General features: G+C 43.8%; 1 long non-coding RNA gene across 3 annotated transcripts; it reads right to left on the bottom strand.

The window, feature by feature from the left end:
- Positions 1-14,097: 14,097 nt before the first annotated feature.
- Positions 14,098-19,404, bottom strand: LOC119298594. Of its 3 annotated transcripts, none has more exons than XR_005145898.1 (3): positions 19,286-19,404; positions 16,519-16,608; positions 14,098-15,043 (listed from the first exon to the last, which is right to left on the bottom strand). It is a non-coding gene; the product is annotated as an uncharacterized LOC119298594 (long non-coding RNA). The 3 variants fall into 3 exon arrangements; XR_005145896.1 differs by lacking the exon at positions 19,286-19,404 and adding an exon at positions 16,647-16,739 and having other exon boundaries at positions 16,519-16,556; XR_005145897.1 differs by lacking the exon at positions 14,098-15,043 and adding an exon at positions 15,774-15,939.
- Positions 19,405-21,243: the final 1,839 nt, after the last annotated feature.

Genomic DNA, 21,243 nt, shown 5'->3' with positions numbered 1-21,243 from the left:
GCTCATTGGCCATCATAGCGGCCATGGCCAAAAAACATCCGCCGCCGCTACTGGAAGAACTAATTTACCCCCTTCGTCATGTCCCCAACCATAGGCTGGGAAGACATGCTAGATGTCCCCTTGGTCAGTCCAAGGGTCCATCCAAGCGATCGGAGACGAGGGGTAGGAGTGGTGGGTGGGAAGGACTCAATGCCAGCTAAACGCGAGAGAAGTTCACATTGTAACCCTCAACTAACCACATGGTTTGATTTTCAACCCTGACCTTTGAAACCGGTCAGATTCAACCCTCAAATTGTCACAAAGTTCAAATAACAACTCTTGACTCGGATTTAGGCTGGCCAAGCGGTTTTGACCTAGTCAAAGCTAATTTGGCAGCCTAGTCAGCATGCCACGTCACACATACATCCCAGCCTTATCCCTCATCTCTTTCTGTTTCGTTCACACCCTCACCCTCAACCGAGTCCACCCCGCCGCCGCCCCGCGGCCAACACTTCCACCGCCGGCGACCGGAGACCGATGGTGGCACCATAATGCCGGCAGGTTCCTTCTTTCCTCCCTCCATCTCTTCTCTCCCTCTCTTCCCCTTAGGTTGCAGCAGCAGCTCGCCAACGGCGGCAACAGGAGCAGTCGGGCCGTCCCTCGTCGTACTTGCTCTGCTCGGCGCCCCTACCGTCCTCAAGCTTCTGCCCTTCTTCCCCGCCACTTATCCCGACCAGGGGAGTGATGCCGCCAGGGGCCGGGTCGACGTAGGGGACAGCGGGCCTCGTGATGCGGTCGCATAGAGAAGCTGGAGCGACGGCTCCCTAGGTCCTTGTGGCCGACGTGCACGGGGCCTAGGTGCTCGTGGCCGAGCAGGGAAATTGCACTGGCGGTGGGGCTCCTGGGGACGAGGCGCGGCGGCGCTGTTGGGGATGAGGCGCGGCGGCGATGCTACTGGGACACGTGCATCAGATGTTACAGACGCCGTCGCTGGTTCCCCCTCTGGCCCTTGAACGGCGACACCTCTGTGCTGTTGCTGGCTAGATAGAGAAGGAAGAAAGAGAGGGTGGGATGTTTTTTATTGTTGTTTCCTCTGGTGGGTCCCACATATAAGGAGTGCCTAGTCATCGGTCAACTCGGTCAAAACCACTTGATTGGATCAAAACCGCGAGGAGGGTTGTTTTTTAGATCGCGTAGTTAGTTCGGGTGGTATTTCCATCGGTTTTGAAGTTCGGGGTTGAATTCTAAACCATGTGATTAGTTCAGGGTTGTAATGTGGACTTTTCTCGCTAGACTTCAGTGAAGTAGCTCAACCTTAGTCGCCATGGATGGCTAGGGTAGGGATTCTTTCGCTGCTGGTAGGTAAAGCCTAGCGCGAATATTTGATCTTCCGTGTAAAATCAAATCAAATGACGCCCCTCCGTTTCTTTTTAGTCTGCATATACGGTTTGGTCAAAGTCAAACTTTATAGAGTTTGACTAACTTTATATTAAAAACTATAAACATTCAAAATATGAAATCAATATTATCAGATGCACCATGAAACGTATTTTCATACTATATAGTTTTAGTATTATAGATGTTCATATTTTTTTATGGAAATTTGGTCAAATTTTGTGTAGTTTGACTTTGACCAAATCTTATATGCAGAGTAAAAAGAAACGGAGGGAGTAAGACTTAGATAAACTTTACAAATCTGTTTTCCATACGAATCGTGATGGCTTATCTATCTGCATGCTTTGCCGGCCGTCTCTTATTTAAAATAAAAAAATGCTACACTTATTGTAGGAACCTATTTAATCTTACGTAACTTATCTAACAAGAAAAGGACACCTAAGTTGTTATGTAAATTAGGCATAAACCTTTAGGTAGCATTGCTGTATTCAAAACGGGAATAGGTAATTCGATGCTGATTGCACTACGTATGCCTTTGGCTGTGCCGACCCTCCTCCATATACAGTAATAATCAATCGAAGCCTCTCGATCGACGACCTAGCTAGGTACGTAGCAAGCTGCATGCGATGGGCGAGATCGATGATCGCCGGTGGGGCGCGGTGGACAGCTTAGTATTGGTGGCGGTGGCGGTGGCCGTGCTCGTAGTGCTCGGCCTGCTCACCGTGATCCTGTGCGTCGCCCTAGGAGATAAGCAGCCGCTCTACTCCGCCGCCATCGACGCCGCCACCGGCCTCGACGGCGCCGACCTCGGCCGCCACGATCTGAACCCTCTCTTCAACCTCACCCTCCGCGTCGCCTCGCGGAGCATCTTCATCGGCGACTGCACCGCGCCCGGCACGGTCGTGGAGGTGAGCTACGCCGGCGTCCCGCTCGCCGCTGGGCCCGTCCAGAGGTTCTGCACCAAGCGAAGGGGGACCAGGGAGCTGCAGGCCATCGTGGCGTGGGGGACGGCGGTGCAGATCCCCGGGTTTGCCCTTGACGGCCTCGCGGCGGACGCCCGGCGAGGGACGCCGGTGTTCGATGTGGCGGTCACCATGCCGGGGACCCACTGGAGCAACCACCATGGGACGATGGTGTCGTGCAGGGGCCTGCGCGTCGGGGACACGGCCTCGTTGGGAGCTGCGTGCGCCGCTTCGGACGTGGACACTATCGTGACGCTGCCCAGACCCAGCGCCAAGGTCGACGGTGCCAATTGACCTGTACTTTGCTGCGTCGTGGCAGTCGGTTGTTTGATCGATCTAGCTAGGTTTTTCTCGTCAGGGATAGATTCAGTTTTACTGCCCACAAGAGAACTAGAGGTTAAATCATAGTACTTGGTACTGATATTATTTATTGTTTTTTGTAGAAAGAGTCTATCCATATCACCCGCTCTATGTAAAGAAATATCAGATCGTTTGGATCACTATATTTTTTTAGAGTACAGTTTAACTGTTTAAACTAAAGAGATTTCTATCTATATCAACTTGCACCAGGTCCAGAATCTTGCGAGCGGTACATTAGTAGAAAACAGGGCTTTCGTTCTAGCCGGATCGGAGCAATAGTCCCGGTCGCGTTACGAACCGGGACTAATATGAGTATCAGTCCCGGTTCAAGCGGCTAGGACGCCGGCCATATCCGGATTCGATAGGACCTTTAGTCCCGGTTTCCAGACACCAACCGGGACTAAAGGGATTGCAGCAGGCACGATACCCTTTAGTCCTGGTTGGTGTCTCCAAGCAGGACTAAAGGTCTGTCTTCAGTCCAGGTTTTAGACCCCAACCGGGACTAAAAATTTGCCTATATATATCCTCGCCCCTGCCCGTTCTTTTCTTTGCTTTTCCTCATAAAAGGTGGGAGGTGTGTGTTAGTTTGTTCTCCCTTTCTATGCACAAGAGGTGCTTGATGAAATGTCTAAACAGGCAAAGACTTGGTTCTACGGGAATGGGGAAAGTTGGACCCAGAAACAGGAAAGTGTATTTATACAAAAGATCAACTTGCAACAACCCTTAAAACCCTTAAAGCTGCAATCAAGGATGTGCAGAACGGGAAGTTCAATCCCGATAGAGAGAACGACGAGTTGACATGCGCCCTCTGGAATGCTAAACACAGTGGACGGACACGAGGCTCATCAGGCTCCGTTCCGTGAAAGATTGGGTTTCCCAACTGCAATGTCATTTATAGAAGCCGAGGAGAAAAAAGAAACAAGAGGCAAACCGGCTGCAATGGATAGATGAAAAATTAGCGTTGCAACAGAAGCAAATAGAGTCACTTACCAGCCAGCAAGCTACCGGCCCATCTCAGCGGCACGAAGATCTTACATTCGATATTGCCGGCCCACCATCTCAGCGGAAAAGCAGTCTGGCTTCCACGGAGCTCGTTCGGGCCATGGATGATATCACGTCTCCTCGCTACCCCGTGGATGATATCGCGCAGAGGGAAAATGGTGAGCTACATGTGAAATGCATGAACATATTCGTGAAGGCAGCGGTCGGCTTTGCCTTACCTCTTGTACGTGATGGAACTTCCATTGCTCTCCAATATAGATGGCTATGCTGTTGTCGAGGTGGATGAAGTTATATAGGGATTTGAGCAGTTGGAGTTTGACTTCCCTGCAGGTGAAGGGGAGACCGAACTGGGAGATGCTAAAAAAGGTACCATTCTATGGAGAAAAGGAACACATCGTGCTTCCACATTGGACGCCAAGGCTATCGACTCCTCAGAGTAGCAATCCAACTCTATCTCCGCCTGTCAGCAGACTCCACCGCCTCCGCCGCCTCAGGCATCTCCGCCGCGTTAGCAGACTCAGTCGCCTCAGTCGTCTCCGTCGTGTCAGCAGACTCCGCCGCCTCCACCACGGGTGGATAAGCGGAAGAGAACCGCCGCTCCGGCGGCTAGTACTACAAAGCATCAAGGAGGCTCCTGCCAAGCTACCATATGAACTGACTGATGAGGAACTCAAGAAGGCCGTGGATGCCGATGTGGAACACCAGCTTGCACCGAAACGGCCCGAGCCAAAGGAGAAAATAGATCCGACAAAAGTGAAGCGCTTACTGAAAAACCTTATGCGACCATCGGCTTCGCTGCCATCAAACTATGACTGCTCTATTATTAAGTCACATAAAGAACATGTGCAGCGGTCGGGAAATAGTAGTGCAAGGGGGTAAACAACTCCTCGGCTCGCAGAACAGAAAAACCAATCGTGCCCCCCGCTCAACGTGTTTTCCGGTATCGATAATGATCCGGAGGTAGTGGCCCATGATCTTGGCTTTTCTACAACATGTTTGATAAATATAAGAGGTAAATACACCAGAAGTCATAGAACTTACATGCGACGGTCAGTTTGGTGCATAAACTTGTAAAATACGTATTTCTGGTCATCTAACTTGTCGCCTCGTTCATATACGGTGCTTCCCATTATACCCAGTCATATCCATACGCGCGCCAATGTGGCAGGGCCACTGTCAGTGGCTGAGGCCGTTTTTTTGTCAGAAAGGACCCTTACATTCTATTAATTTATGCAGAAAATCCTCAAATAAAATGAAAAAGTAATGGAGAACGAGACTTCTGGTGTATTTACCTCTTATATTTATCAAACATGTTGTAGAAAAGCCAAGATCATGGGCCACTGTCAGTGGCTGAGGCCGGTTTTTTGTCAGAAAGGACCCTTACATTCTATTAATTTATGCAGAAAATCCTCAAATAAAATGAAAAAGTAATGGAGAACGGGATGGGATTTGAACTAATGACCTGCTGCCCTTGGCCTCGCATAGAAAACCACTAGACCAACTAAGTTTGATGTGTCAAATGTACAGTTAGTGCTATTTATTGAACACGTACCGCACTAATTAAAATAGAAATCAAAACGACAAAATTGTGTGCTGAAAAGGAGAAGGCCCGGTTCGAAATATGACCTTCTTAAAAGCTCGCCTTGTGTATAAGTGCCGACCATCAGTCCACAGTGACACTTGACAACATAAACAAAATTTATCTTCTGTATTGTTCTTTCTTTGTTTTCTATGTAAGATAGATTTGATTTTAGTTTATTAGTGATAAATAGAGATAAGACTGCTATGTATTATATAGTTTGAAATTTATGTATCCTAGTGCTGGCAAACTATGTATAATTTTCTTTCTGCACAGACAATATTTTTTGCACATAGTACCTAACTTTAAATATATATTCCTGAAAAAAATAGTGCGGGATGAATGAGCGTAAATTATTTTGGACAAACCAACAAAATTTTGTTCCAAATTTCAATAATTTTAAATTTTAAAATCTAGATCAAAAGGAAATACAATATAGAATGAATGTATGTAAATTCTTTTGGACAAATCAACAAAACTTTTGTTTGAATATGAATAATTTAAATTTTTTATATTTATATAAAAGGAAATATAGTGCAGAATGAATGTATGTATGTTTTTCAGACAAATCAACTCAACTTTTGTTTGAATTCGAGTACATGTAAACTGAAAAATCCAGGTAAAAGAAAATATAGTTCAAAATGAATGTATGTAAATTCTTATGGACAAATCAAATAATTTTTGTTCGATTTTGAATAATTAAATATTTAAAATCTAGATGAAAGGAAATATAGTGTAAAATGAATGTACGTAAATTTTTGGGACAAATCAACTATTTTTTTCAATTAGAATATTTATAATTTTAAAATCTAGATAAAAGAAAATATAGTGCAGCATGAATGTACATAAATTTCTTTGGACAAATCAACATCATTTTTTTTTGAGTTTGAATAATTTAAAATTTGAAAATTTAGATATACGAAAATATAGGTCAAAATGAATGTACATAGTTTTTTAGGACAAATGAACGAAATTTTTGTTTGAATGTGAATTATGTACATAAAAGAAAATATACTTCAGAATGAATGCATATAGGTTTCTTTTGGACTGGGCCCTCAAGCTCGAAGCGGGGATTACCTTGTCTCCGTTTTGATTTTACTTTAATTCGCATGGTCTAGTTATATAAAGATAATTTTTTCCATTAAACGCAAAGTTGCAGTTGGTCTGGTGGCTTCTATGCGGGGCGAATCATGGTCGGTCGTGGGTTCAAATCCCGCTGTGTGCTACAATTTTTTTACTTTTATTTGAGAATTTTCTGCATATAAATAAATAAAATGCAAGGGTGCTATCTGAGAAGAAAACAGTGCGTGTGGATTACCACCACCTCAGCCACTGACTGTAGGCCCCATCACGTTGGCACCCGTAATGATACAGCCGGATACGGTAGAAAGCACCGTATATGAACAAGAGGACAAGTTAGATGACTAGAAACACGTATTTTACAAGTTTACGCACTAAACTGACCGTCGTGTGCAAGTTCTGTGACTTGTGGTGTATTTACCTCTAAATATAAACTGCTATTCTATACTCTTCTGATTGCTGCAAGATGCTTGGAGCTGCCTGAAGATGCTAGTCTTCGATAGGCTAGGCTTTCCTCTTCTCTTCTGGCATTCTGCATTCCAGTCTACAGATACTCTCCATTTCATTGATACCGATCCATATGTAGTGTAGATCCTTGCTTGCGAGTATTTTGGATGAGTACTCATGGTTGCTTTGCTTCCCATTTTCCAGCTCTTTCCATTCTTTTCGGATGCTGCAACCAGATGGTGGAGCCTAGGATCCAGACGCCACCTTCGACGACGACTGCTACTACACTAAGGATGCCTACTACTACGTGACGGACGCCGATGACCAGGAGTAGTTAGGAGGCTCCCAGGCAGGAGGCCTTGCCTTTTCGATCTATGTTGCTTTTGTGCTAGCCTTCTTAAGGCATACTAGTTTAACTTATGTCTGTACTCAGATATGATTACTTCCGCTGACTTGTTTGTATTCGAGCTGATGTATTTGAGTCCCCGAGGCCCCTGACTTGTAATATAAAGCTTTTATTATTTTAATTTGTGTCTAGAGTTGTGTTTTGATATCTTTTCGTGAGTCCCTGATCTTGATCGTACACATTTGCGTGTATGATTAGTGTATGATTGAATCGGGAGAGTCACATACCGGCAACCTGGACTGCCTTCCTCAATATGCGTCAGGAGATTCGAGGCCCACAGATGCATCAACAACAGCAGCAGGATCTGGTGGAGCACCTATGAAGGCTCAAAGGCAACGCCTAGCTCGACGTGTGATGAAATATGAGTTTCTATTTGTTGAACTATATAATTTGTATTGAATTATTTGTTGTTGAACTATTTGATTTCTATTGGTTTTCTGTGATGAACTATGTGAGAAAAAATTACTTTTGTTGAATTTGCGTCGAACCGCGGCGAATATGAGCCGGTTTGTGCTGATATCAGGCTGATTTTTCGCCGAAAGTGAGCCGAAAAGCAGGCACATTTGCACCAAAAATGGGCCGATATCGTTGCCTGGGGGCGGCGCCTGGGAACCCAATTGCCCCCAGCGTCGATTTTAGCGCCGGCACGCCCCCAGGCGGCGATTTTTAAGCCTCCTGGGGGGCAATGGCTAAAGATGCTCTTATCCTTCCGTTCACGACGGGCTTGGTCGCCGCCGTGTTCCATGCATGTTGCATGGGTGGTGCCGCACATGCACAGGGCCGACAAGTACGCGTGTCCATTGATCGTCGTCTTCCTTGTGTCGTTGCTGCGTGCATGGACTACGTCCGGCCTCGACTTGTTGACGCGGACAGTCTCACCTTGTCGATCGTTTGCTCGCTCCTCGCATGGCGCGTTCCACTGTTGGCCAACTTCGCATTGTCAACGGATGTGTGTGATGCGTCACTTTCATCATCTGGCCTTCACCTTGTGTTAGGCCAACTCCAGCGCGCGACATCATCCTGCCCGGGTGCGTCTGTTTGGGGCAAAACGAATATACCAGATGGCGTAGTGCGCGGGCGTAAACAGACTTTTGTCCGTTTTATGCACAACAATAAGGGTACACAACAACTTTTGGCTGCATCATATACAACTCTTCTTCCAGAAATCCATTCAGGAATGCAGTTTTGACATCCATCTGCCAAATTTCATAATCATAAAATGCGGCAATTGCTAACATGATTCGGACAGACTTAAGCATCGCTACGGGTGAGAAGGTCTCATCGTAGTCAATCCCTTGAACTTGTCGAAAACCTTTTGCAACAAGTCGAGCTTTGTAGACAGTAACATTACCGTCAGCGTTAGTCTTCTTCTTGAAGATCCATTTATTCTCAATTGCTTGCCGATCATTGGGCAAGTCAACCAAAGTCCACACTTTGTTCTCATACATGGATCCCATCTCAGATTTCATGGCTTCAAGCCATTTTGCGGAATCTGGGCTCACCATCGCTTCTTCATAGTTCGTAGGTTCATCATGATCTAGTAGCATGACTTCCAGAACAGGATTACCGTACCACTCTAGTGCGGATCTTACTCTGGTTGATCTACGAGGTTCAGTAGTAACTTGTTCTGAAGTTTCATGATCATCATCATTAGCTTCCTCACTAATTGGTGTAGGTGTCACAGAAACCGGTTTCTGTGATGTACTACTTTCCAATAAGGGAGCAGGTATAGTTACCTCATCAAGTTCTACTTTCCTCCCACTCACTTCTTTCGAGAGAAACTCCTTCTCTAGAAAGTTTCCGAATTTAGCAACAAAAGTCTTGCCTTCGGATCTGTGATAGAAGGTGTATCCAATAGTTTCCTTTGGATATCCTATGAAGACACACTTCTCCGATTTGGGTTCGAGCTTATCGGGTTGAAGCTTTTTCACATAAGCATCGCAGCCCCAAACTTTCAAAAACGACAACTTTGGTTTCTTGCCAAACCACAGTTCATAAGGCGTCGTCTCAACGGATTTCGATGGTGCCCTATTTAACGTGAATGCGGCCGTCTCTAAAGCATAACCCTAAAATGAAAGTGGTAAATCAGTAAGAGACATCATAGATCGCACCATATCTAGTAAAGTACGATTACGACGTTCGGACACACCATTACGCTGTGGTGTTCCGGGTGGCGTGAGTTGCAAAACTATTCCGCATTATTTCAAATGTACACCAAACTCGTAACTCAAATATTCTCCTCCACGATCAGATCGTAGAAACTTTATTTTCTTGTTACGATGATTTTCAACTTCACTCTGAAATTCTTTAAACTTTTCAAATGTTTCATACTTATGTTTCATTAAGTAGATATACCCATATCTGCTTAAGTCATCTGTGAAGGTGAGAAAATAACGATATCCGCCACGAGCCTCAACATTCATCGGACCACATACATCTGTATGTATGATTTCCGACAAATCTGTTGCTCTCTCCATAGTACCGGAGAACGGTGTTTTGGTCATCTTGCCCATAAGGCACGGTTCGCAAGTACCAAGTGATTTATAATCAAGTGGTTCCAAAAGCCCATCAGTATGGAGTTTCTTCATGCGCTTTACACCGATATGACCTAAATGGCAGTGCCATAAATAAGTTGCACTATCATTATCAACTCTGCATCTTTTGGTTTCAACATTATGAATATGTGTGTCACTACTATCGGGATTTAATAAGAATAGACCACTCTTCAAGGGTGCATGACCATAAAAGATATTACTCATATAAATAGAACAACCATTATTCTCTGATTTAAATGAATAACCGTCTCGCATCAAACAAGATCCAGATATAATGTTCATGCTCAACGCTGGCACCAAATAACAATTATTTAGGTCTAATACTAATCCCGAAGGTAGATGTAGAGGTAGCGTGCCGACCGCGATCACATCGACTTTGAAACCATTTCCCACGCGCATCGTCGCCTCGTCCTTAGCAAATCTTCGCTTAATCCGTAGTCCCTGTTTCGAGTTGCAAATATTAGCAACAAAACCAGTATCAAATACCCAGGTGCTACTGCGAGCATTAGTAAGGTACACATCAATAACATGTATATCACATATACCTTTGTTCACCTTGCCATCCTTCTTATCCGCCAAATACTTGGGGCAGTTCCGCTTCCAGTGACCAGTCTGCTTGCAGTAGAAGCACTCAGTTTCAGGCTTAGGTCCAGATTTGGGTTTCTTCTCCTGAGCAGCAACTTGCTTGCTGTTCTTCTTGAAGTTTCCCTTTTTCTTCCCTTTGCCCTTTTTCTTGAAACTAGTGGTCTTGTTGACCATCAACACTTGATGCTCCTTCTTGATTTCTACCTCCGCTGCTTTTAGCATTGCGAAGAGCTCGGGAATTGTCTTATCCATCCCTTGCATATTATAGTTCATCACGAAGCTCTTGTAGCTAGGTGGAAGTAATTGGAGAATTCTATCAATGACGCAATCATCTGAAAGATTAACTCTCAATTGAATCAAGTGATTATTATACCCAGACATTTTGAGTATATGCTCATTGACAGAACTGTTCTCCTCCATCTTGCAGCTATAGAACTTATTGGAAACTTCATATCTCTCAATCCGGGCATTTGCTTGAAATATTAACTTCAACTCTTGGAACATCTCATATGCTCCATGACGTTCAAAACATCGTTGAAGACCCGATTCTAAGCCGTAAAGCATGGCACATTGAACTATCGAGTAGTCATCAGCTTTGCTCTGCCAGACGTTCTTAACATCGTCAGTTGCATCAGCAGCAGGCCTGGCACCCAGCGGTAATTCCAGGACGTAACTTTTCTGTGCAGCAATGAGGATAATCCTCAAGTCACGGACCCAGTCCGTGTAATTGCTACCATCATCTTTCAACTTTGCTTTCTCAAGGAACGCATTAAAATTCAACGAAACAACAGCACGAGCCATCTATCTACAATCAAACATAAATAAGCAAGATACTATCAGGTACTAAGTTCATGATAAATTTAAGTTCAATTATTCATAAAGAACTCCCACTTAGATAGACATCCCTCTAATCCTCTAAGTGATCACGTGATCCAAATCAACTAAACCATGTCCGATCATCACGTGAGATGGAGTAGTTTGAATGATGAACATCACTATGTTGATCATATCTACTATATGATTCACGCTCGACCTTTCGGTCTCCGTGTTCCGAGGCCATATCTGTATATGCTTGGCTCGTCAAGTATAACCTGAGTATTCCGCGTGTGCAACTGTTTTGCACCCGTTGTATTTGAACGTAGAGCCTATCACACCCGATCATCACGTGGTGTCTCAGCACGAAGAAGTTTCGCAACGGTGCATACTCAGGGAGAACACTTCTTGATAATTAGTGAGAGATCATCTTAAAATGCTACCGTCAATCAAAGCAAGATAAGATGCATAAAAGATAAACATCACATGCAATCAATATAAGTGATATGATATGGCCATCATCATCTTGTGCTTGTGATCTCCATCTTCGAAGCACCGACATGATCACCATCGTTACCGGCGTGACACCTTGATCTCCATCGTAGCATCGTTGTCGTCTCGCCAATCTTATGCTTTTACGACTATCGCTACCGCTTAGTGATAAAGTAAAGCATTACAGGGCGATTACATTGCATACAATAAAGCGACAACCATATGGTTCCTGCCAGTTGCCGATAACTCGGTTACAAAACATGATCATCTCATACAATAGAATTTAGCATCATGTCTTGACCATGTCACATCACAACATGCCCTGCAAAAACAAGTTAGACATCCTCTACTTTGTTTGTTGCAAGTTTTATGTGGCTGCTACGGGCTTAAGCAAGAACCAATCTTACCTACGCATCAAAACTACAACGATAGTTTGTCAAGTTGGTGTTGTTTTAACCTTCGCAAGGACCGGGCGTAGCCACACTCGGTTCAACTAAAGTTGGAGAAACTGACACCCGCCAGCCACCTGTGTGCAAAGCACGTCGGTAGAACCAGTCTTGCGTAAGCGTACGCGTAATGTCGGTCTGGGCCGCTTCATCCAACAATATCGCCGAACCAAAGTATGACATGCTGGTAAGCAGTATGACTTATATCGCCCACAACTCACTTGTGTTCTACTCGTCCATATAACATCAACACATAAAACCTAGACTCGGATGCCACTGTTGGGGAACGTAGTAATTTCAAAAATATTCCTACGGGCACGCAAGATCATGGTGATGCATAGCAACGAGAGGGAAGAGTGTTGTCTACGTACCCTCGTAGACCGACAGCGGAAGCGTTATGACAACGCGGTTGATGTAGTCGTACGTCTTCACGGCCCGACCAATCAAGCACCGAAACTACGGCGCCTCCGAGTTCTAGCACACGTTCAGCTCGATGACGATCCCGGACTACGATCCAGCAAAGTGTCGGGGAAGAGTTCCGTCAGCACGATGGCGTGGTGACGATCTTGATGTTCTACCGCCGCAGGGCTTCGCCTAAGCACCACTACAATATTATCGAGAATTATGGTGGAGGGGGGCACCGCACACGGCTAAGAGAACGATCATGAAGATCAACTTGTGTGTCTAGAGGTGCCCTCCTGCCCCCGTATATAAAGGAGCAAGGGGGAGGCCGGCCGGCCCTTGTGGGCGCGCCAAGGAGGAGTCCTCCTCCTCCTAGTAGGAGTAGGACTCCCCTCTTTCCTACTCCTACTAGGAGGGGGAAAGGAAGGGGGGGAGAAGGAAAGGGGGGCGCCACCCCCCTCTCCTAGTCCAATTCGGACCAGAGGGGGAGGGGGCGCGCGGCCCACCCTGGCCGCCCCTCTCTCTCTCCACTAGGGCCCATAAGGCCCATTACTTCTCCCGGGGGGTTCCGGTAACCCTCCGGCACTCCGGTTTTCTTCGAAATCACCCGGAACACTTCCGGTGTCCGAATATAGCCGTCCAATATATCAATCTTTATGTCTCAACCATTTCAAGACTCCTTGTAATGTCCGTGATCACATCCGGCACTCCGAACAAACTTCGATACATCAAAATATATAAACTCATAATGAAACTGTCATTGTAACGTTAAGCGTGCGGACCCTACGGGTTCGAGAACAATGTAGACATGACCGAGACATGTTTCCGGTCAATAACCAATAGCGGAACCTGGATGCTCATATTGGCTCCCACATATTCTATGAAGATCTTTATCGATCAGACCGCATAACAACATACTTTGTTCCCTTTGTCATCGGTATGTTACTTGCCCGAGATTCGATCGTCGGTATCTCAATACTTAGTTCAATATCGTTACCGGCAAGTCTCTTTACTCGTTTCGTAATACATCATCTCGCAACTAACTCATTAGTTACAATGCTTGCAAAGCTTATGTGATGTGCATTACCGAGAGGGCCCAGAGATACCTCTCCGACAATCGGAGTGACAAATCCTAATCTTGAAATACGCCAACCCAACATGTACCTTTGGAGACACCTGTAGAGCTCCTTTATAATCACCCAGTTACGTTATAACGTTTGGTAGCACACAAAGTGTTCCTCCGGCAAACGGGAGTTGCATAATCTCATAGTCATAGGAACATGTATAAGTCATGAAGAAAGCAATAGCAACATACTAAACGATCGGGTGCTAAGCTAATGGAATGGGTCATGTCAATCACATCATTCTTCTAATGATGTGATCCCGTTTATCAAATGACAACACATGTCTATGGTTAGGAAACATAACCATCTTCGATTAACGAGCTAGTCAAGTAGAGGCATACTAGTGACGTTTAGTTTGTCTATGTATTCACACAAGTATTATGTTTCCGGATAATACAATTCTAGCATTAATAATAAACATTTATCATGATACAAGGAAATAAATAATAACTTTATTATTGCCTCTAGGGCATATTTTCTTCATTGAAGGGATGAGCAAAGTCTAGGGAATAGGGATGAAAGGGCTAGCAGCGCACCACTGGTGCATGTCAGCATGTGATCCAGCCGGCTCTGGGGAATGGGCCGGGATGGAAATCAAATGCATGGTTGAAATCAAATGCCTCAGTCAGGCTACAATGCGTCCCGTGATCGCCAACTAGCCGGACGCCAGCTTCAGTGACTTACTACACCTACCAAAGGCAGGTGCAGTTTATTCACCCAAGCTCAGTCCCCACTAGCCAGGGTTCATGGTCTTGCATGAACTAACACATTACTCCTACATGATAATCGAAACCATCGCATTATTATGGGTGAGGGCGTTTGGTTTTGCATGAACTAACACATTACTCCTACATGATAATCGAAACCATCGCATTATTATGGGTGAGGGCGTTTGGTTTTGCATGAACTAACACATTACTCCTACATGATAATCGAAACCATCGCATTATTATGGGTGAGGGCGTTTGGTCTTGCATGAACTAACACATTACTCTGGCAAACTAGCAAAAGAATGGCAATGCTTAACATTCAATCCAAGATCAGTTTTATGCGTTGTCAGAATTGCACATGTGTATGCGTTGTGGGTGGATTCAGATAACAGAAAAACAGATTAGTGTGTCCATAAAAAAGGTAAATTATTATTAGCTTACTAAATAAATGTTCCCATAAACAGTACATTTTAGAGCGTCTACAGTCGAACATATGTGACCTAGACTAGTTGGTGACTGGTAGCATAGGTAAGTGTGTCCGAATGGTCATGCAATAATATAATAGTAGTATATTCACCCCAAAGACGGGAAAGAGATGAGGTGAGTAGTAGCTCATACCCTGATTACTGACATTAACCCAGTCTTTAACTGCAGCACCCCTCTTCCTTCGCTGTTGGGGTCCAGATTTTGGGCCACCGCATAAGTTCTGTGAGTTAACACTGATACTATTGTAAATATATAATCACAATAAACAAGAATAGAAATTACACTGTAAGTTTGGTGAGTTAACACTGAAACTATTGTATATATATAATTACATTAAACCATAATAGAAATTACAGTTAACACTGGAACACTGCTGGTCAAGACAACATAGCATCATGGGTTAATTTGAAAAAATGCATCTGCTAACACATACCAAAGCACAAAGTCAAAGATTGATTTGAAATGGCTGAACAAAACAATAAAGAAATTCTGCACACAGGAAGGCATGCTATGCTACAGATCAGTAGCATCCTACCCAAACCAGTAGACCAAAATCCACCAAGCATTAGTAGAATCCTACCCAAATGAGCAGATCCAAGCAAAAACAGAAATCGACCGATGGGCAAGGAACAAACCAACCATGACGATCCACAGAAGAAATTCATTGACACATACATAAATTAGGAGAAGCAAAAATTGAAGCAATTGAGGACATAAATCAGAAACAAAAACCAGATCAATGGCGAGTGGGACGGCACAAAAAGTGAAGCAATTGACACTGAGCCAAAAAGCAGAAAATGTACAGTACAATAGACAGTCAATGATGTAGATGTGTACCGTAAATTGGGCAACCTTCAGCCAAAAGTACAACTAAAAAATGACTGGAAATCATGAACTTCTATTCTGTAAATTTGAAGTATAAAAAATAGAAGTGCTTACATCTGCAAAGAAATCAGTAACTAGAACTTATCCACACTGTTGAACTCGCTGAAAAACATATCATTAGCATACTTTATCCTTAAGTTGGATGTGTCAGCACTTGAAAAGTGGTTAGTAACTTGAGTCCTTTTAGTCCACACTTCCATAAACTTGAATGTAAAGACGCCACAATCGTGCCTGATTTTTCACATGAATAAAGGTAGAAAAACAAAAAATAAGATACCAACAATGTTATCAAGAACAAAATATAAAAGGAAATCAGGAATCAGGTCAACCATACTAAAAACAAATTACATATTGGTCTGGTTGGGTACAGCTAGGTAGACACCGTCAAATTGTTCGGAATCGATTTGTTTCCTCATCATGGGAGTAACAAAAGCATCCCAGAATCCTATGAAGTTTATAATTCTTTGAATAAAATTTAAAATACAAGAGAAAATCTCAAAAGATTAAAAAAAAATTGTGCCTTCAAAAAGGAAACTAATCTAGAAACAAATTGATTAGTAATGTACTAGCGGATGACAAATCTGCAAGTGAAATTAAGAATGCTCATCGAAAGCTAAATCAAGGAAAGCAAAGGGTCTTTCCTTCAAAGAAACGATGAAAGAAAACCAATGCTTTCGAATGGTTACAGGAAAGTATAGCTGCAAAAAGGAAGAAGAATATGAAGAAAAATGTATATAGAGGAAATAAGAAATAAAAAAAGAAAGGGCAATGACAAACACCAAAAAAGATAGCAGAAATTAAAGTACTTACATGGTTGGTCGTCCACATTGGAAATGCACCGTTAGCATCTTCAAAAGCATTTCAGATCAGTTCAGGCCCGGAATTATTCAAGACGATTTCCTTTAAAAGAGCAAAGAAAAACGACATTAAGATATTACCAGGAAGTTGCCTAGATGTCCATTAGGGCACGAAGTACCAAGTGAACGATATGAACAACAGGCCCTATCACACCTCACTGCTTCAATGCTAAAAAAAGACAAGAGTGTATGAGTACAAATGATAAAAAATTACACTGTATATTTGTACTGTAGGGTGATTAGGTAGGAACTTGGCAAAGTTTCAGACACAAAGGTAGATTCAGTATATGTTGACAGTGTGACTAGCTGCAACACTACCGAACAAAGACATTGTGATTTACAGTCTAATTAGCACTGTAATTTTACTGAAATTACACTGTAATTGCACTAACTATAAATACAGTAAATATCCTAGTATATGTAATAACAGTAAAAATATCATTGTGATTACCACTAGAAATTACATTGTAAAAACACCGTAAATTATAGCGAAATTGCAGTAATTACAACAAAATAGCACAGTGTACACTGTGATTACTCTGAAATTACATTGTAACAATATAATTACAGTGCGATTAGTCTGTAATTTTAGAGGAAATTATACTGTAATTAAAATTAAATTACAGTCATGAAGTGATGTAACTTAGATGCAATACTACCCGAACACAAATAAATATAAATAAATGGTTCTAAAATGAATGCAAATACCAGCCAACAAAGACAAGCCACAAAGAAAAGATCTAAAATGCTTGTAGACCAAACATAGACAAACCCTCCAAAAAAATACTTTAACAGCTTGGTTGAGGGTAATTAGAGTTAGGGAATGGGAATTGAAGGGGCACGAGACTTCCTGGTAACATCCCATGTCTAATCTCAACACAACTCCCTCCTCTAAACTCCCATTCCCCTCCCCAACTATTGCTATACAAGCTGTAATTGCAATGAAAATTTCATTCTGATCTAGTGTACTTGCACTAAATATACACTGACAATAGCACTGTAATTAACCTGAAATTATACTGTAATTGTAATTGCAGTGATTGTAAAATTAACAATCCCAGAAGTTACAGTAACTCTGGTTATCTCTGGAAATTACACTATAACAACACTGTAATTACAGTGCTGCTACTCTACAATTTCAGAGGAAACTACACTGTAATTAAATGAAATTATAGTTATGGAGCTGCTATAACTTAGATGCAACTACTACCTAGAAACACATGCCAAATAGAAAAAATAGTCAGCAGAATCAGACGCCCAGGCCAGTGATAGAAAATCAAAAGGGGAATCAAATCCACCGCTACATCCATGCACCTACCGCTACAACTGCAACGAAATTGCCAGGAAAGTCCTCCGCTACAAATACACATACACCTATAAGTGCATCAAATGCCAGGGGAATCGAAACAAGCAACTAGATCTAGAAGAAATCCAATGGGGAAAGGGAGAAGACAAGGACAACCTACCGAAATCACAAGGTACTGGAGCGGAAATCTAGCTGAAGAAGAGCGGAAATCTACACTCTGGAGAAAACACACATTTACACAAAGTTCACGACAAACAACCAACTCATACCCCGTAGAACAACAGAGCAAATTCCACTACTAACACCACTAAAATTCTTATATGTAATTACACTGTATATTCACTCGATTACATCAAAAAATTACAGATAGATTACTCTGTAATTACAGAGAGATTAATCTGAAATTACAATAAAAAGATTACAACTAAAGAAGTAATTACAGCAAGAATACTCTGTAAATACAGAGAGATTACTCTGTAATTACAGAGAGATTAATCTGAAATTACAACAAAAAGATTACAGCTAAAGAAGTAATACAGCAAGAATACTCTGTAATTACATCAAAGATTACATCAACAATGAAATTGAAGTGCACTGCAATTACTATGAGATTGCATTGAAAGTACACTGGAACAAATGCAAGACTAAACCACTGAATTACAGTCAAAATGCACTCAAATAACAGTGCAATTACATATAATATTTACACTAAAACACACTAAAAATGCACTGACAACACACAGTAATTGCACTACCATAGTACAGATAAAATCCACTAAAAATTACACTGAAAACTAGAACCTACATGATAATTGACAGGTAACTTAAATGTGATTTGGAACCCTAAATGAGCATACAACTACAGAGCAAGAATAGAAAGTTTGATGCCTATTCAAATACAGAAACAAAACACTACTTAAAACTCTAATCTAAAAAAACTGAAAACACAACTTCATAGAAAACATAAAATGGCCAGGCGATCTAACACCTACAACAGGGCACTTCCAGGGTGTTCTACGGTGTCCCATTGTGAACCAACTGAGCATTTGCACATACATATACAAACAAAACGAGCCAGCCAATTCAAGGCAAAGAAGCCCTAATCCAAATGGCCATGCATAGTAAATGAATCCCCTATAGCAGATTAATCACTCCTGCAGCCTAATCCAAGTGCACGAACAGGACAGACCACATACAACTAAAGGGCGCGGGGCTATCCCATTCAACTATCTAAAAGAACAAATCTGAGTGCCCTAACGATATAAACATCAACAACAACAACAACCTAAACAAAAATCGATCTGAACTCAATCGATCTAAGGAGCAAGACAACACATCGAAAATGCAGAAAAGAAAGAAGGGGAGGGGAGATTGGGAGGGACGGAGCGCGAGGGAAGGGGGAGATACAGCACACCTCAAGGCGGGAGATGCAGCAGACATCAGCAGGCAGATGCGGCGGCGAGGGGATCTACAACATCGCCATGACTCTCTCTCTCCCTCTCTCGGATGCATGCTAGGAATGAGAAAAGGGAGGGCCGGAGGGGAAAAGGCAGCTACAGGGAGACAAAAAGAGAAGAAAAAAAAGGACCAACGGTTCGGCCAGCCAGGGAAAACAAAACGGGTCTCGCTTGCGCGCCCGATAAGACAACAAACAGAACTGAAGCTAGGAATAAAACGGATTAGCACAAATCCCAGAACAGAGATCGAGCGGCTAGAAAAACGAATGAAGCCGAATTGTTTTCATCCGGCTGAAAAATAGCAAACCCGTCTTCTTATCTTATTCAAAACGGAATCGGTTGCCGATTTGCACTAGGAACGTAGCCAACCCTCCTCCATATAAAGCTTTGCAGATCGATGGATGGAACCCGCCATCTAAGGGCATCTCCAGCCGTTGGCCTCCCAGTAGGGACAAAAAATCGCCCCCTGGGGACGCACCGGCGCTAAACCGCGCACTGGGGACGTGATGTCCCCCAGTCGCGGCGCCCACGTTTTTTTTAAAAAGTCAAATACGGCGCAAACACAATTCAAATTTAACATAAACATCGGCGAGTTCGTTCAAATTTAAACATACTTTACAAAAAAAGAGAAAAACTACCGCGGGCTACCCGCGCCGTCTCCCTCGCCGCCCGCCCACGCGGTTCTACATGCCGAGGAGGCGGTAGAACCGCGTGTAGTCACCGCCGCCGCCGCCGCCGTCGTTGTCCCCGCCGACGCCTCTGCCGTCCCTGCTGCATCCCTCCCCCGGTTGGCGCGGCGGGTTGGACGGTCCGGGGGCGTCGTCGTCGTCGTCGCTGTCGAGGACCACGACGCCGTGCTCGTCCTCGCGCCCACGCTTGCGAGCGGCGATCTCCTCCAGGGCCCGGCACTGCCGGACCATCTCGTCGCGGAGGTAGTCGTCCCGCGCCCACCGCAGGGCGTCCTCGTCGGAGAAGCCACGCCGGGCTACCTCCTCGTACTCCGCGGGGAGGCCGGGCTCCGGCTTGGGCTTGACGAGGACGAAGCGGCCGGTGGGGGAGGCATTGTCGCCGATGCGGACGCCGGAGCTGCGGGTGCGCGCGCTGACAGGCGCGCCCTGGGGCTCCGGCTTGACGGGGCGGAGGTGGAGGCAGGGGGAGCCGCCGGACGAGAAGGAGGACCCCCCGGTCTCTATGCGCCTCGGGGTCCAGGAGCTTCCCGAAGCACCTCGTTTCACCTTCTGTTTCCTGATACTAAACCCGTGCTCTCTGGCGTGATTGTTGTAGAATATGTATGCATCCCCTTGTGACCGAAAGGTCATAGCCATGATCTTCCAATGTGTCTCAAGCATCTTCTGCTGCCTTTGAGCCTCCTCAATATCGATCTCTCCCTCATCGTGATCAACGCTAGAACCATCTGACTCATCCTACAACATTCATTTGAAAATATATATGTCAATTACTATCATTTAAACCCTCATTTAAATCATAGTATTGATCGATGTACAACATCTATCAACTAACCTGGCTCAAATTATCTGCAAATGATTCCTGCCAACTATGTTGCACATTGTCAACATCCACATCTTCCTGCAAATCTGTACACATAGTTAGCCATGCCATACTTTGCAAATTCAAAAATAAAATCAAAATATACGCCACTTACGTTTTCACTATTTGCGCCATGTTCATTACTATGAAAATCATCCGGAGGTAAGATATCATATGACGAGACGGAATCATTGTCGTTGTTGTCATATCTTCGTTCAAATTATCGTTATCAGTCTTAGTCACCTTATCAGTATCATTCTCGTCCCTCCCGAATGCGGATTCTTCGTCCATGTCAACACGCCTAGCTAACTCACAAAACTACAAAACATTTGAAGCGTTGATTACAACAATGACAAAAACTCATGTT

This window comes from Triticum dicoccoides, chromosome 5A (assembly GCF_002162155.2).
Source record: "Triticum dicoccoides isolate Atlit2015 ecotype Zavitan chromosome 5A, WEW_v2.0, whole genome shotgun sequence".
NCBI lineage: Eukaryota > Viridiplantae > Streptophyta > Magnoliopsida > Poales > Poaceae > Triticum > Triticum dicoccoides.
The sequence above is the reverse complement of the archived record's forward strand: the minus strand, read 5'-3'. Positions and strand labels throughout refer to the sequence as shown.